Here is a 14,218-nt window from a genome sequence, read left to right as displayed (position 1 = left end):
CTGTTAGCATGGTTGAAACCAGCACTATTTTGGCCATGTCCATTGCAAAAAAATGTCACCTCATTTGTGATGCCTCAAATAGGAGATTACACAGACACAGTTTCCATATGGACAAAAGGCCAAAAAACACATAAAAAAAGCTGCTGAAAAAATACCCGTTCATGTGTGGACCAGGCCTCATTCTGCATGCATCAACACCAAGCACTGCAATCTTGCTGCGACACCGTTACCTGCTTTCAGCACATTTAACTCCTTCCACCTCCCGAGCCGCCTCCTGTATTAGCATTTAGATTCATCTGAATTTAGAATGTTTCTCTCAATATGTGTTCATGGTCATTAGGAGTCGTGTATCTCAGGCTCTGCTGTGGGGTTTGTGAATTCAGGGACAGACTCTGTCTTTGCCAGAACAGAACATGAACATATCTCCAAAGTAAAATATGTATTATTATTGAGGTAAATTGCTGAACTGCCACATTATTCATGCCCCATTTTTGTAGATTTGGCCATTATTTCTATCGTTAAAAGTAACACCGTACGAATCAAATTATTTGCTAAAGTCTGGGAACACGGCAACAAGTCTGGTGAAGCAAGAAACACAACAGTTTTAAAGTTTTGCAGACTGACTTCTCACTTTTACTGAATGCAACTGCTGTAATTGTGTGCAAAACAGCAATAATGGCTCACAGCAGCACAGTTTAGAGACAAATCAACAGCACACCCAGTTTTCCAAAGACAAGTGACTGAGATCCTCCATCTTGTTACACTGGAAAACAACTAACCAGATGTTATCATCAAAAGCAGTAACATACTGGTTTATAGTCAGCCATTTCAAACCTGGAGCTACATCACTTTTCTTTTACAAGTATTTAAACCTCTGAACCCTGTGCTAATTGGTGCAACTTCTTTCAAAAACATGAGAAAAAAGGCAATGAGCAACTTGGTAAGAAATATTCCACAAATTGCAAGAAACTAGTAGATAGGAAAATGAAAAAAAGGAAAAAAGCTGAGAAAACTAGAATTATAATAATCACAATTACATATTTAAAATACTGTTACAAAATCAATATTTCTTATGCACTTTTCTGAATGTCATTTCTTTGTTGTTGTTTTCACACTTTTTTTTTTTTTTTTTTTAATTCCCAGGTCATTTTCTTTTGCTTTTTACTATTTTCTTGCACATTTTTGGGTAATTTCTTCTCACATTGCTCATTGCCTTCTTACCATGTTTTTGAAAAAAAAAATAAATAAATAAAATCAAGCCAATTTACTCTTGTTTCACAGGGTTAACATCTGCGTCAGTGATGCTGATTTCAACAGACTGTGTTTTACGTATGTAGGACACTTGTGAGTGATCAACTGTGTGTGGTGAACAGAGGATACAGAACAGACAACTTTGGCACGTGTTCCGGGGAACATGTGCACAGCTGTGTAGAGTTCACTGCTGCTGGTTGACACGAACACCGACATGAAGCAGGAGGAGTTCAGTGAGCGCCCAGTGCGTTTTGCAGTTGGTTAAACACTGAATATTAATAGACAATGTTGGCCTTTTTTCTTAGCTTTTTTTAGGCATTTGATGACTGGTCATTACAAATATTGTGGGTGCCCCCTCGTCCCCTCCTGTATTTATGCTTGCACTTCTATGCTTTTGCATTCTATTCCTAAGCCAATTTAAATCCCTGAAAGCTAAGCAAAATATGTAAAGAAAAATAGCAAGACACTTTATCCTGTTTAAAGAACTACTAACAATAAAAGAGCCCTTGAGCAAGGCACTTAACCCAGCTTGACTCAATGTGCTCAGTGACTGAGAGAAGTCTGGAGACAATGAAAGACTTCTGGTGCTGGCCAGTTACCAGTGGCCAAAATTAGCAGACTGTGGTTAAACTGGGCAGCTCCCTGGAATGAATGTGCATTACTGTAAAAAAAAAAAAAAAAAAAAAAAAGGCAAAGCAGGACATTACTGTAGAAGCTTGTGCATACTCAGCAGAAGCAAATCCTCCCTTGGATGAATAAATGTATAAAAAAAAAATCTGCCGACGACAGCTATCGGATCAGTTAGCGAAAATCAACGATCATCAGCTAAAAATGCACCTGGCAGACGTACAGTGCAGACAGATATTTGTTGAAGAGAAGAAGGGAGAAATGAAAGGTGAGAAGAGCGAAAAGAGAGTGGCGGGCCTCGGCGCTCTAACCCAGGGTCTATTAGAGACTGATTGGGACCATTAGGCGGGAAAGACGATACGCAAGCCGCGAGCAGCGCTCCTCCAGCCTGGCTCTACATTAACCACTGCCTGCTCTCTACTTTGTTGAACACAAGCGCTGATCGATAACAATGAGGAAGGAGAGGAGGAGGGTAGGAGGTGGCGAGGCAAGCAGAAGAGAAAAGAGGTCCAGGTTTACGGGAAGATAAGCCGGGATCGATAGCGAGACAAGGACTGCTGCTGCGTGGAGAGAGAGGACAGAGGAATGCGAGACGTAGCGGGCTCACACTCGTTCACCTCATCAAACCTGACGGAGGGGAACCTGCGTGTGTGTGTGCAGGACACTTGGGCGAGCATCATCTCTTGGTTGTGTGTGTCAGTACACCAACAACTGTCAGCAGAGGCCTCTTGTGTGTTTACCGCAACAAAGTTAATATACTGTAATTCTCAAAGGAAAGCCATTGCTCAAATAATGGCTGATGTGATTAACAACCCTAAAAGCATTTCAACATAATGTACATTAGCACGCCGCTAATTCCATCTGTGCAACAACATGTCAGCTCATCAATATGCTGCTCTGGCTTTTTCTTTTTTTTAAACTTATTGATGTATTTTAAACAGAGAAATGCAGCTCTTATTTCTGATTCATCAAATCATTCTTATCTCTTCTACTTGGCTGCTTTTTTGTTTGGTTCTGAGTTTAGCAAATGTTGGTGACACTCTACATTTCCTGAGGATGCTTCACATTACAGGCTTTTAATAGAGAATTAGAGTATAATAGAAAACAGTGAACACAATGAACACAAAAACAAAGCTGTAAAACAATTGGAATGAATGAGGGCTGAGTAATTCTGTTCAGGGAATAGTTCTACATACCAACACATCTGAATTGTATTAGTTTCTGGAGGTCGAGGGATTTATCGGTTTGGCCGATTAATTGGCGCAGATAGGACTTTTTATAAACTATTGTTATCTGTGGAACTTGGCTCCAACAAACAGCCTCCACCAGTCAGGTTGAGGAGTACATCACCGAGCACCGAGGTCCACAGAAAGCAGGTCCCTGCTAATGTGGGTCTAAGTGTGTTCTTCATTTTATGTTTTATTGTACTGTGTGTGTTTTTCTTTACTAGTGTTTGTTTTCTTCTGTGTACAGAGATATTTTTTGTACAAAGAGTTCCTCTGGGGCTTATTTTGTTTCATTTTGATGAGTAATGCCAAGTTTTTTTTGTTTTGTTATTTAAATAAGAAAGGACTTTGAATAAGCTGCTCAGGCTTTCCTCCTCTCCGCTACTGAATTACTTCTATTTTATTGTGCAAATACATGAACTAAACTCTACTTTTTACATTCAGTTCTTGGCTGGAACGCAACAGCTGCTCCAGCGCTATGGCATTTTAGAGCTCGAGTGAAAGTTCTTGAGTGTGTGACTGTGTGAATGCTGCCACTTCCTGTTTCAAATCAAAAGCCCTTCATTTTAATTAAAAGCCCTCTAGTGTTTCTTACACGATCCAATTGTCTTTTTTTTTTTAATGTTCTATGAATAATGAAAAGTATGTTGAAAAACAAAATTACTCCACTTGAAAGCTACTTGTTTCAAATGACTTTTAAATTCCTTCAGTCCAGTCAAATATCAATTACAAAAACAGCAATGGAAATGCGTAGTTCAAATACATGTAACAGAAATACTGCCCATCTCTGATCATAGTTTTGTACGGAGACTCTGTACAAAGTCAAGGCCATGCTGTTGTACCTGAGACTCTCAGGTTCACTTTAAAGAAGATTAATAGCTTAAAATAAATAAATAAAACACAACCACAGAGATTTTTAATGGTTTGTTATTAATTATTTTAGGCATTTCTAACATTGACGTAGATGTTCAGTTTAACAGGTGCCCAGTTTCTCATAAAGTGAAAGACTGTTCATTTCCAACACTGTCAATCCTTTTTCAATGGGGGAGCGGCTGATTAATTAGCTATCTGACTATTTGCTGATCCAAACTATTGTAACTATATCTGCCTTAAAAAAAATTGTAAAATGAGGATAAATATAAACATAAATCAAAAATGAATCAACATCTATCAATTACCACTTGTATTGCATTATTTTGTTTATATCAATAAACTAACAGAAATGTAAGAAGACAGTGGTGGTGGCTGAAATTCTACACTTTTCCTGCAACATTAACAGCCTACCAGGAAAGAGGGGGATTGCCGTGTGCTCTTTGAGGCACCATAAGTGATTTAATATGAAACATCATTGCAGAGAGACAGGGAGTTGTGTCACTAAAATATGAAAAAATGTACTTAAAAAAGCAAGCTTAGGAATAAAGAAGTGTCTGTCGCTGTAGCTGATGTGTGTGAAGGTCTCGGCTGCTGTTTGAGTATTCTCAGCAGTTGCTTGTTGTATTACATGGCGCTCAGTGTGCACAATTGTGTTAGTGTGCGTCAACCTGGCAGCTCCTGCATTGTGATTGGGTGTGAATATAAGTGCAGCACATTTATCTGGGGATAGCTGACACCTGTCATGCAGCCTTGATGAGCATAACCTCCACCTCCATCTTTCTGGCATTTTCTTCTCCCTCCCCCTTCCTCTTCCTCCCTGTATCGCTCTCTCCATCTCCCTCTTTTCACAGCATTGTCCCCCCCTTCTCCCCCCTTTTCCTCCCCGAGCCCTCGGTGTCTGTGATGGCACCCTGTCAGAGAAAAGCTATTTATGATCGGCTACCAATATCCTCACAGAGATAAACACACAGTGTGAGAGACACGGATAGAGAGAGAGACAGAGAGAGAGAGAGAGAGAGACATCCAGAATTATTAGAGGGAACGAGGGATAAGTGCATTGTGACAGTGTGTGAGAGAAACGTGCGCAGAAAAAATATGGATTGAGGAATAGAGCAATGTTGCCTTAGGCTGTTTTTTCACACCTCTGTGTTTATGTGTGTGTGTGTGAGGCTTGGCCATTGCAGTGGTCATGTTAGACTGTATGTGTGTGTGTGTGTTTAAGAACATCCCTCTTCAGGCTGTGTGTCTCTGTATTCTGTAGGTGGAAGTTGGATTACAAATGACCTTTTATATCTGAAGCAATTTACTAAAGTCTCACTCGATCAAACAGACAACGGATTGCAAATGAGAGAGCTCTTCATCACACTTCAAACACGAGACGGCCACCTACTACACACATGCATCACACATAGTGATATCAATTGCCCTATTTCGACAGCGGTATAGTGGCAAAGCGGCTTAGTTTCAGAAATAAAGGAGGTACAGTAGAGTGTCGGCTGTGGATTATAACCCATGACTCCTTGAGTATAGGAATAGCTGTCTAAATGCTGGGGTCCTGATATGAGGCATTATAAATAAGACTGGTTATGTACTTTCAGATAATGGTCAAAAAATATATTTATAAATAATAAATATATAAATGCTATTAAAAGTGCTTAGTTAGTTTGCTGTTCTTCAGTGCCTTATCCTTTTGATCAATGTTCATTTATCCCATCTTTTCAAACTATACATCAAAATACAGACACTAAACGGAAATTACAGACCTTTACTTTGATGGATCAGCGTATTCTCATACAACGGTTCGTAAGTTATCTGATGAATTAGCGCCGCACGAAAGATGTCGTCCAATATGTGTTTCACGCAAAGTTATGTATTTAAAGAAAAGTTACATAGATAAGATTTGGGCAAATGAAGTTACACAGGCAGGTTTAGGAGAGTAAAATTATGTAGGTTCGGGGTATGAGGTAGGGTTTAGCCTCGTCACTTTAGGCACTTACCGCAAAATGACATACTTAACGCAAAGTTAAATATTTAATGCAAAGTTATATATTTATAGCAAAGTTACATACTTAATGCAAAGTTGCCAAATAAAGTTATGTAGGTAAGGTTTATAAAAATAAACTTACGTAAGTTCGGTTTAATGGTTTGGGAAAAGACACATGGTTGGGATCATCATCATACTTAAAGCAAGGTTACATACAGAATGTAAAGGTGCATACTTAACGCAAAGTAACAGACTTAACGTAAAGTTACATAGTTTAGGTTTGGGAAAAGAAATATGGCTGGAAGCTGTCACTTTGCATACTTAAAGTAAAGCTTGGTAGGTTAGGTATAGGAATGTCAAGTTACACAGGCTAGGTTTGGGAAGAAAAACACAATAACAATGTACCTTAAAATAACTCAAAGTTCACATGATTTCCCATGAAACACAAACACCAAAGACCTGTGTTTGTTTGACCCCATCCATCACCACAACACGCCTGCTTACACAGACTTACACAGACCCTCTTTATACTGCCCCCTTCTTTATTCCCATCAGGGCATTGATCAGTTGATCGGGCGTTTCCGATACCTGGGTTATATTTGGATTACTGGCTCGTGATAACATGGTTTATGTAAGAATTCTGGTGAATTACTTTTTGTAGGTATATGTATAAACACTACAAAAGATTAGCCTGGACACATTTAGACTAAAACTTTGGATTATGATTCACTTGATGATTGGGTGCACTGAAGACAAATCACAAAATAAATTTCAAATTCAAATTCTGTGCATGGTCAGTCACATTCACTTTGCTTGTGGCAGTGCTGCAATCCATAAATCGCTCTTTTCTCCCTCTTTCTTTCTTGCTTGTTTTCCACTTTTACCCTTCAGGCGAAGTATGGCTGCCTTGCTTTCACTCACACATACACAATGAGGGAAAGAAGTGAGCACCCCACATACATGCACACAATCCCTCACAGCCATAACCTTCAGCATCTTTCTTAAGAAAATGCTCTGAAATCCAATATCCCACTCAAATTCTACTTTTTGTTAGCTTTTTTTCTTATCTCCTGGCTCATGCATCTCTCTTCACTTTTTCCTTTGTCTCGTTCCAGTCTAATTTCTTTCTAGGAGTACCTGCAAATGCCTGTAATTTCCACATCCTGTTTTGACAACTGCCACCCTCCCCCCTCCTGCATGGTTCTCCTTTTCCTTCTCATATGCACTTTCTTATTTCTTTTGATTCTTTGCTTATTTTACATGCCCACCTCTCCCCATTCCTCCTCCTTTCTGCCTCTGTTCTCCTCTCTCATTCACTCTACCAGTCTTGCTGTTTGCTGAGGAAGGTTTCAGAGGAGGCAGGAAAGATGCTGCTGTTTTTCTTCTCCACCCTTTGTTCTGTTTTTACTTACTTGTTTTTCTTCTCCTCCCTCGCGCGTCTGTGTGCTTTCTTCTTAATCTCCCTTTCAGGGTTTTTTGTTCGTTTTGCCTCTCTCCTCTTCCTGAATGTTGAATAGAGACACTCGACTCAGATGAAGGTCACATTGGGCTAAAGGAGAAGTGGAGAAGAAGAAGACAGGGTTAATGAGCGATGGGGGTGGATGTTTGTGTTTGTGCACATGTATGCACATGTCAGACCGGGAAAGCTACTTTAATCATTTTAATGTCTTTCTCAGAAAAAGACCTGGCAGCCAGTCTACACACACTCATAATGCAGTGCACACACATATACAAACAACTGTGCAACTCAAATGTACACAGACAGCTGGTAAACTACTGTAGCTGGCGAGCGAGCCGCTAACACGCTAGCCACCTAGGAACATGCTCTCCGTACTCAGTCACAATACAGCCAAAAAACGTGGTATATTTTCATGGGATATGTAGCTTTTTAAAGGCTAACAAGTAATTGTTGTCTAGCTTTGTTAATGCCAATATATCTTACAATACAGACAGTATTACAAAACACTTCAGACAGGCTGATAAAATAAATGTTGAATAAAAGATGGCAATGAGTTACAAAAGCAAGAGAAACAAAGGTAGGCCAGACTTGACTTTGATTGTCTACAGCTCTCTGAGCTTTAATTCTCTGTATACTTACTTCTCCTTGGCATTTTGACCTCAAGTTTGTACTTAATTTTATCAAATAAGGAATAACTAAAGAGTTAAAGAAACTTTCTGACATAGCTAGCTTGTTAGCGAATGTAAAAAATAAGTTAACACCACAGACTGTACATAGAGATAGATGACATAAAGCTCCTCAAAAAAGATACCAAAACATCTCAACCGCCCTCTGGTGGCTGGCTACAGTATAGGTCATAAACTCCGCCCCACTCCATATTAGTGAATGGGAAATGGACCAAGTCCCCAAGAACAGTGCCAGCTTTTGAAGCAAATTTTACCAAAAGTGGAATTACATTGTCCTGGTCCATCACGTGATGCCCTGAGGCCCAGAAAGACCTTTTCCCACTGATTTACATTGGGAAAGAAATGTTTGTAAATCAGTGAATAAACTTGTTTTACTAATTTCGCGATCAATATTTAATCCGTCTGGTCCGATAAGATTTGGAAAGACTAAATTAAATGAAGTAAATTACGTATCCAGTTTTCTTTATACATCCATGGTTCACATGGTTTATTGAAATTACATACTGTACTATGGAGTGCTATTTCATAACTGTCTGAAAATGAATTCCTCATTTGTGGAGTAGATAATACAAAGTAGGGTTATGTAAAAGTAGATGATGCAACACACAAGCTAAAGAGCTACGATAGCTATCTTGATTTTAGACTCTCTGTTTCCTAAAAGGTCAGCACTGTCAAGCTCAGCTGTTGATCAATGGTGAGAATTAATGCAGCAAAGTGAGCAAAGATGAACTTGATGTGGAAGGTTTGCAGAGATTTACTTTGTATTCAGTTTTGATTGCTGTTCAACACGTACATGAAACAAACACTCTGACATACATTCCACACACACACACACACACACACACACACACACACACACACACACACACACACACACACACACACAAACCTGACTCCTTTGGGCTCACTTTCATTACATCACACTGAAGGATCACATAACGAATTGAAAAGTCACAGCCTGTGTGTGTGTGTTTGATGTGTATGTGTGTAGAGGCTAAGATTCATGTCAACATCAATGGCTCACTAATCACGATGAGAGCGCCGAGGGCCAAGCAGATACTGGCAGTAACATATGAGGCCAGCTCGTGTTACACAGAGGGACGATACAAAGGCAACACCAAAACCTCTGACACCATCATACTTCATTCACTGGTGTCAATAAACTAGGCACTGGAAACTCAGCTCAACTCTGGGCACACTGCGCCACGCTATATCGACTGGAAAAGCTGTGACGCTCATCAAGATTTTATTGATCTAACCCCACAAACCTCAACATAACTCTCACCAAAAAAAAAAATAATCTGAAATCTTTGACAAACATTTTAATTTATTCTTTCTGGCAAACTTCATGAAAAGTATTATGCCTTTTAATGTGAATTCTTTAGTGTCCAAAATGTCAACTAAAAAAGCATTTGATTTGATCTTCCTGATAACCCAACAGTTTTTCAAATGGCTTATTCATCCAAAGAAGGAGAACGATTTTCTCAACACATAAAAGACCATTTAATCCTTCATGGATTTCACTGGGCAGTGACAATATAAAACCTGCTATTGACTTGCTTTTCTAAAGGGAGAGAAAACCCAAAGACAGGATAAATGCAAGAAAATAATAAGCAGGTTACGTAAAAACCCAAACTCTATTTGATGGCAAAGTCCTTCAAATTGAGTTAGTTTAATTAAATGTGCTGGAAAGTGAATTTAGACTTAATGGGGAACCTCACGGCTATGAGTAGCTCACCATATGTGTGTGTGTGTGTGTTTGTGTGTGTTAGCTGCTTCTGGTAGAGCGTTTAACCCTTCGGTGAGTGTCACCACCTGGGACTGAACCGGCGGCGTGTCTGCTGAAGCTTTAACAGCAGCAGAATAACTTTAAAGGCTGTTAGGGGAAAAGAAATCTCTCCAAAATGAAATATGCTGCTGCTACTGAGGCCACTGGCTGGGTTACCTATAGGGCTGGATGATCCCAAACACACACACACACGCACGCACACACACACACACACACACACACACACACGCACACACAGGACTATGTGACAGCACAGCAGCATACTGGCCATCTTTGGTGGATTTTTCCTAAATAAGTAAGTCATCCAGACCTCAGCTTTCCATTGGCTCCATCCAGGAGAACACAGCAGCCAAAAGCCTGCAAGGCTCGCAAGGCTCCACACAAACACACACACATAAAAATGCATGCACATCTACACAAACCAATGTGCAAGCTTCCAAAACACACACACACACATAAAAATGCATGCACGTCTACACAAACCAATGTGAAAGCTTCCAAAACACACACACACACACACACACACACACACACACACACACACACACACTCACACACGAGGCTAAAAAAGGATAAAGAGGGGCAGAGTGGAGGGGGAATAGAGGGGCCTGGTTAAAAAGCAGGATTTCAAGAACACCTGCACACACAAACACACGCATACACACACACCTCCAGCTGCTGGCTGCCTGTGTGTTTGACAGGCAGCACAGTGAGTGGCTGCGTGGAAGCCAGCCAGCCGCTTATGAATCAGCAATGACTAACAGTTTAAACCTGCACTTTCTGAGCTAATCGCCTGCATGCTTATTGTAAATGTATGTGTGAGTGTCCGTGTGGGTGGATGTGCTGTATACCCACGTGTGTGCACATGGCAGAGTGTGTGTCTATGCCTGAGTGCGTGTTTGCCTGCGTACTGCCATTAGAGGAGCTTCCCCCTATCATGCCCAATTGTGACAGCCCAGGCCTTTAATTGCTTTGCACCAAATTTGACATTGTCTGAGCTGACAGCACCCTGATGAGAAGAATAAAAGTGGAGTGACGATGTACCCGTCACTTCCTCCAATCTGCCTCGACAAGAGCACAACTCTGTGCTCCGTTTGATCGCTGCACAAGACAACGCAATGGGATGCTAATGGCATGCAAAGGCCCGAGCTTTGAGCGTGTGCCAATGTGTGTGGGTCTGCCTCGTAAGATGGTGTGTGTGCATGTGTGTGTGTGTGCGAGCCAGTAATGGCAGCTCTAATCAGCAGCAGGATTGGAAGAGGCATGTGGCAATAAAGCCCAACAAAATGCCTGCCAGTCCCTATTAGAGCCAAGCACTCTCCGAAAACGTGGCTGATGACACACGCGTATATATGAGCACACACACACTCCATCTTGGTGGACATCTGGCCAAGGTCAGAGTTAGAGCTGAGCACCCAACTTGAAATCCCCTCATCACCCCACCCACACCTCCAGCATCATCACCACTTGCAAAAAAAAAAGAAAAAGATTGCGCTGACTTTACAGTCTTTGTCGTCCCGAGTGATTTGGTCGTAAACTCTGACCCCTCTAAGTGCAGCCCATTACTCGCGGGTTGTGATTTACAAGCTAAAATTAGAGGTGGCCGCCATTTGCTGGGGCCATTATCAGCGCTGAGGCACGACAGAGTCAAATCCCTCATGGGAGTCGTCCATCTATATTCCACTGAAGGATCGATTATTCAGTGTGCCATAGAAAAATGACCGTTATACGGCTGACAGTTTAGCATTTGTCTTCTTCATGTTTTGCCCTGTATGTGAAATACTGTGTCTGCTCTGTGTTACTATTCCTTTTATAGGCTTTGAGAGATATGTGGCTTTGAAGATTATTATTGACATTTTAACCGAGGTGGCTGATGTCAATCTGGACACTCAATACTTTGAATTTGATAATTTTATGTTAATACAGCCTTTACTGGCTCACCTGATAGAGCATGTGCACCATATATGCTGAGTCCTCTGTAGAGGCCAGGGTTGGATTTCAAGCCCTGGTCCTCTGCTGTGTGACACTCTCCAACTGTGCTTTAACAATGGCAATAAAAGCCCTTATCATAAACTAGAATTACCACCTTGCCTCTGCAAACCAGTCAAGTTGCAGTTAAAGTTTACATCCATGTAAATGGTAAATGGACTGCAATTGTAAAGCGATCTTTTTCTGATTCTGATTCTTCTAGACTTCAAACCATGTCTGTCCAGACCATGACAGATGAAAATGTTTCACATATTGATTTTGCTGCAAAAGAGGCTACAAATTCTAAAACATAGATGCTACATGCACATCCTACCCTCAGCCTCACAGAAGATCTATACAGATAGCACAGATTCCCCACCCAAGGTAAGTGTCACCAATTCAGTATCTGACCAAATTTACCATCTTCTGTTCCTGATATATAATGTTCTGTAATTGCCAGAAACAACATTTTTGGAGAACATTATGATGTCACTGTAAACTTGAGCTTTGACCTTTATGACATAAAATGTCATCACTTCATTGTGTTATTGTATTCGACATTTGTGTGAAATTTTGTCATAATAAGCACAGAAATTCTTGAGACAGGTTTTGTTTGGTCAAAGAGATCTTTGACCTTTAAAATCTAATCAGTTCATTTTTGAAGTCCAAATGGATATTTGTGGCAAAAAAAAAAAGCACAAAAAAGTCCATCAAGGCCCTATATGCATGGTCACACTGACCTCTAATGATCAAAATCTGATTGGTTTATAGCTGTGATCAAGTGGACGTTTGTGCAAAATTTGAAGAAATTCCCTCAAGGCCTTTAAGAGATATTGCAGTCATTGGAATGAAACCTCTCCATGTGGACTGTTTACCTGCCACTCAACCGTGACTGGCGACTGATCAAAAATACTTGGACAAGAAGTGGTCTACAAACAGTAAACATAACACTTCCAATCCCAAAATCTTATCCCACTGCCTACAAATTCTGCATAGACATGCAGATGGCTGTTTATGCAGATTAGATCAGGTATAAGCCATTAATGAGAGTAACTTTTGGCTTGCCAGGTTCCCTTTGACTGATTGGACTAAAACTCACTAAAATACGGAGAAAAAAAGAATAATTGCTTAAAATGATCAGTTTTTTTCCAGCCTTCAAAGCGTCTCATTTCTCTAGAATATCTATCCGTCAGAAAAAGAAATGGAGAATGGTTGTACCCATTGCTAAGATGGATAGTGAACTATTTGCTATTTATATTTCATGACTGCTCTCACATTACCAGTGCAAGAGCAAAAAACCCGCTTCCAGCTCCAAACTTTGTGCCTGCAGCCCACAGCACAGATGCTATCAAAGCCTCTGGCACTGCAGCAGGTCCGAACACATCGACCAAGGTTTTGGCCGTGTGAACGAGAGGGTTTGAAGTCCTATTGTTCTGCACCATGACAAACCCTCCCCTCTCCCCTTCTGCATTGGTGTCGGCAGATAAAGTGATTGCAATTTTGATTTTTTTCAGTGAAGTGGGACCTTTCCAGTATCATCCACTCATTTCCTGTGTTTGTCTGCGTTGGGTGCTTCTGGCAACAGATATTGGTTTGAGCTGAGGAGCTGTGATTATTATTCTCACTGTGCCAGAACACACAGGAGCCGCACGGACACAAAATACTGAGCAGCACCTGGTGTGTGAGCTAAACTGAGGAAGACAGATGAGAGGAGAAATGCTCACATTTGTCAATATCCACAACATACGCACAAGTGCTTTATATCGTAGGCGCATACTCCACTATGTTTGATCTGATGTGAGAGTAAAAAGGTATGAAATCATGAGGGCAGAGAGTTCATTTAATGTAATTAGTATTTTCGAGTTGTAAGGTGTATGTGCATGAGAAGAGGAAAGCCCTGTGAAATGAGTGGGGTGAGTGCATGGGGTTGGGAGGTCTCTGTGTGCATGCATGCATGTGTGTGTGCTGTAGGAGACATCTGTTTACATAAGTGGGGGGATGTGATGGTAAAGCACTGGCTTGGGCCCTGGCCTTTTCACAACAAGGCCTAGGGTAGTGAAGAGATTTATCCCAATATTGGTCTCATAAAGGAGTAAAGTCAAACAAATCCATTCTGCTGAGGCGCCCGCTGATAAAAACCTGCAACTCACCATACAGGGCTTTCCACTGGACAACTTTCACTGCCAATTTCTACTTTTCTCACCGCACACTCTTTATGGGTGTCAAAACACAAGTCAACTTTTCCATCTAGTAAACTGCTGAAAAACTAATGCTGTCAACTTCACTGCTGGTTCACTCTTACACATCTCATCAACTGTTTTTTAGCAAAAAAGCACCAAACCACACACAGACAAA

At 40.8% G+C, this 14,218-nt stretch overlaps 1 protein-coding gene across 1 annotated transcript in view; it reads right to left on the bottom strand.

The window, feature by feature from the left end:
• The window catches only part of sema4c (sema domain, immunoglobulin domain (Ig), transmembrane domain (TM) and short cytoplasmic domain, (semaphorin) 4C), a 123,098-nt gene that overhangs the window by 77,950 nt on the left and 30,930 nt on the right, over positions 1 to 14,218 (bottom strand). The window contains exon 2 of the mRNA XM_042489017.2: positions 7,374 to 7,510. The gene's annotated coding sequence lies outside the window, so the exon portion shown is untranslated. The remainder of the gene's footprint in view (positions 1 to 7,373; positions 7,511 to 14,218) is intronic.

This window comes from Plectropomus leopardus, chromosome 4, assembly GCF_026936395.1.
Source record: "Plectropomus leopardus strain MGB_pleo_1.0 chromosome 4, ASM2693639v1, whole genome shotgun sequence".
Classification (NCBI taxonomy): Eukaryota; Metazoa; Chordata; class Actinopteri; order Perciformes; family Serranidae; genus Plectropomus; species Plectropomus leopardus.
Note: the sequence above shows the minus strand (reverse complement) of the source record. Positions and strands in the feature narration are given on the sequence as shown.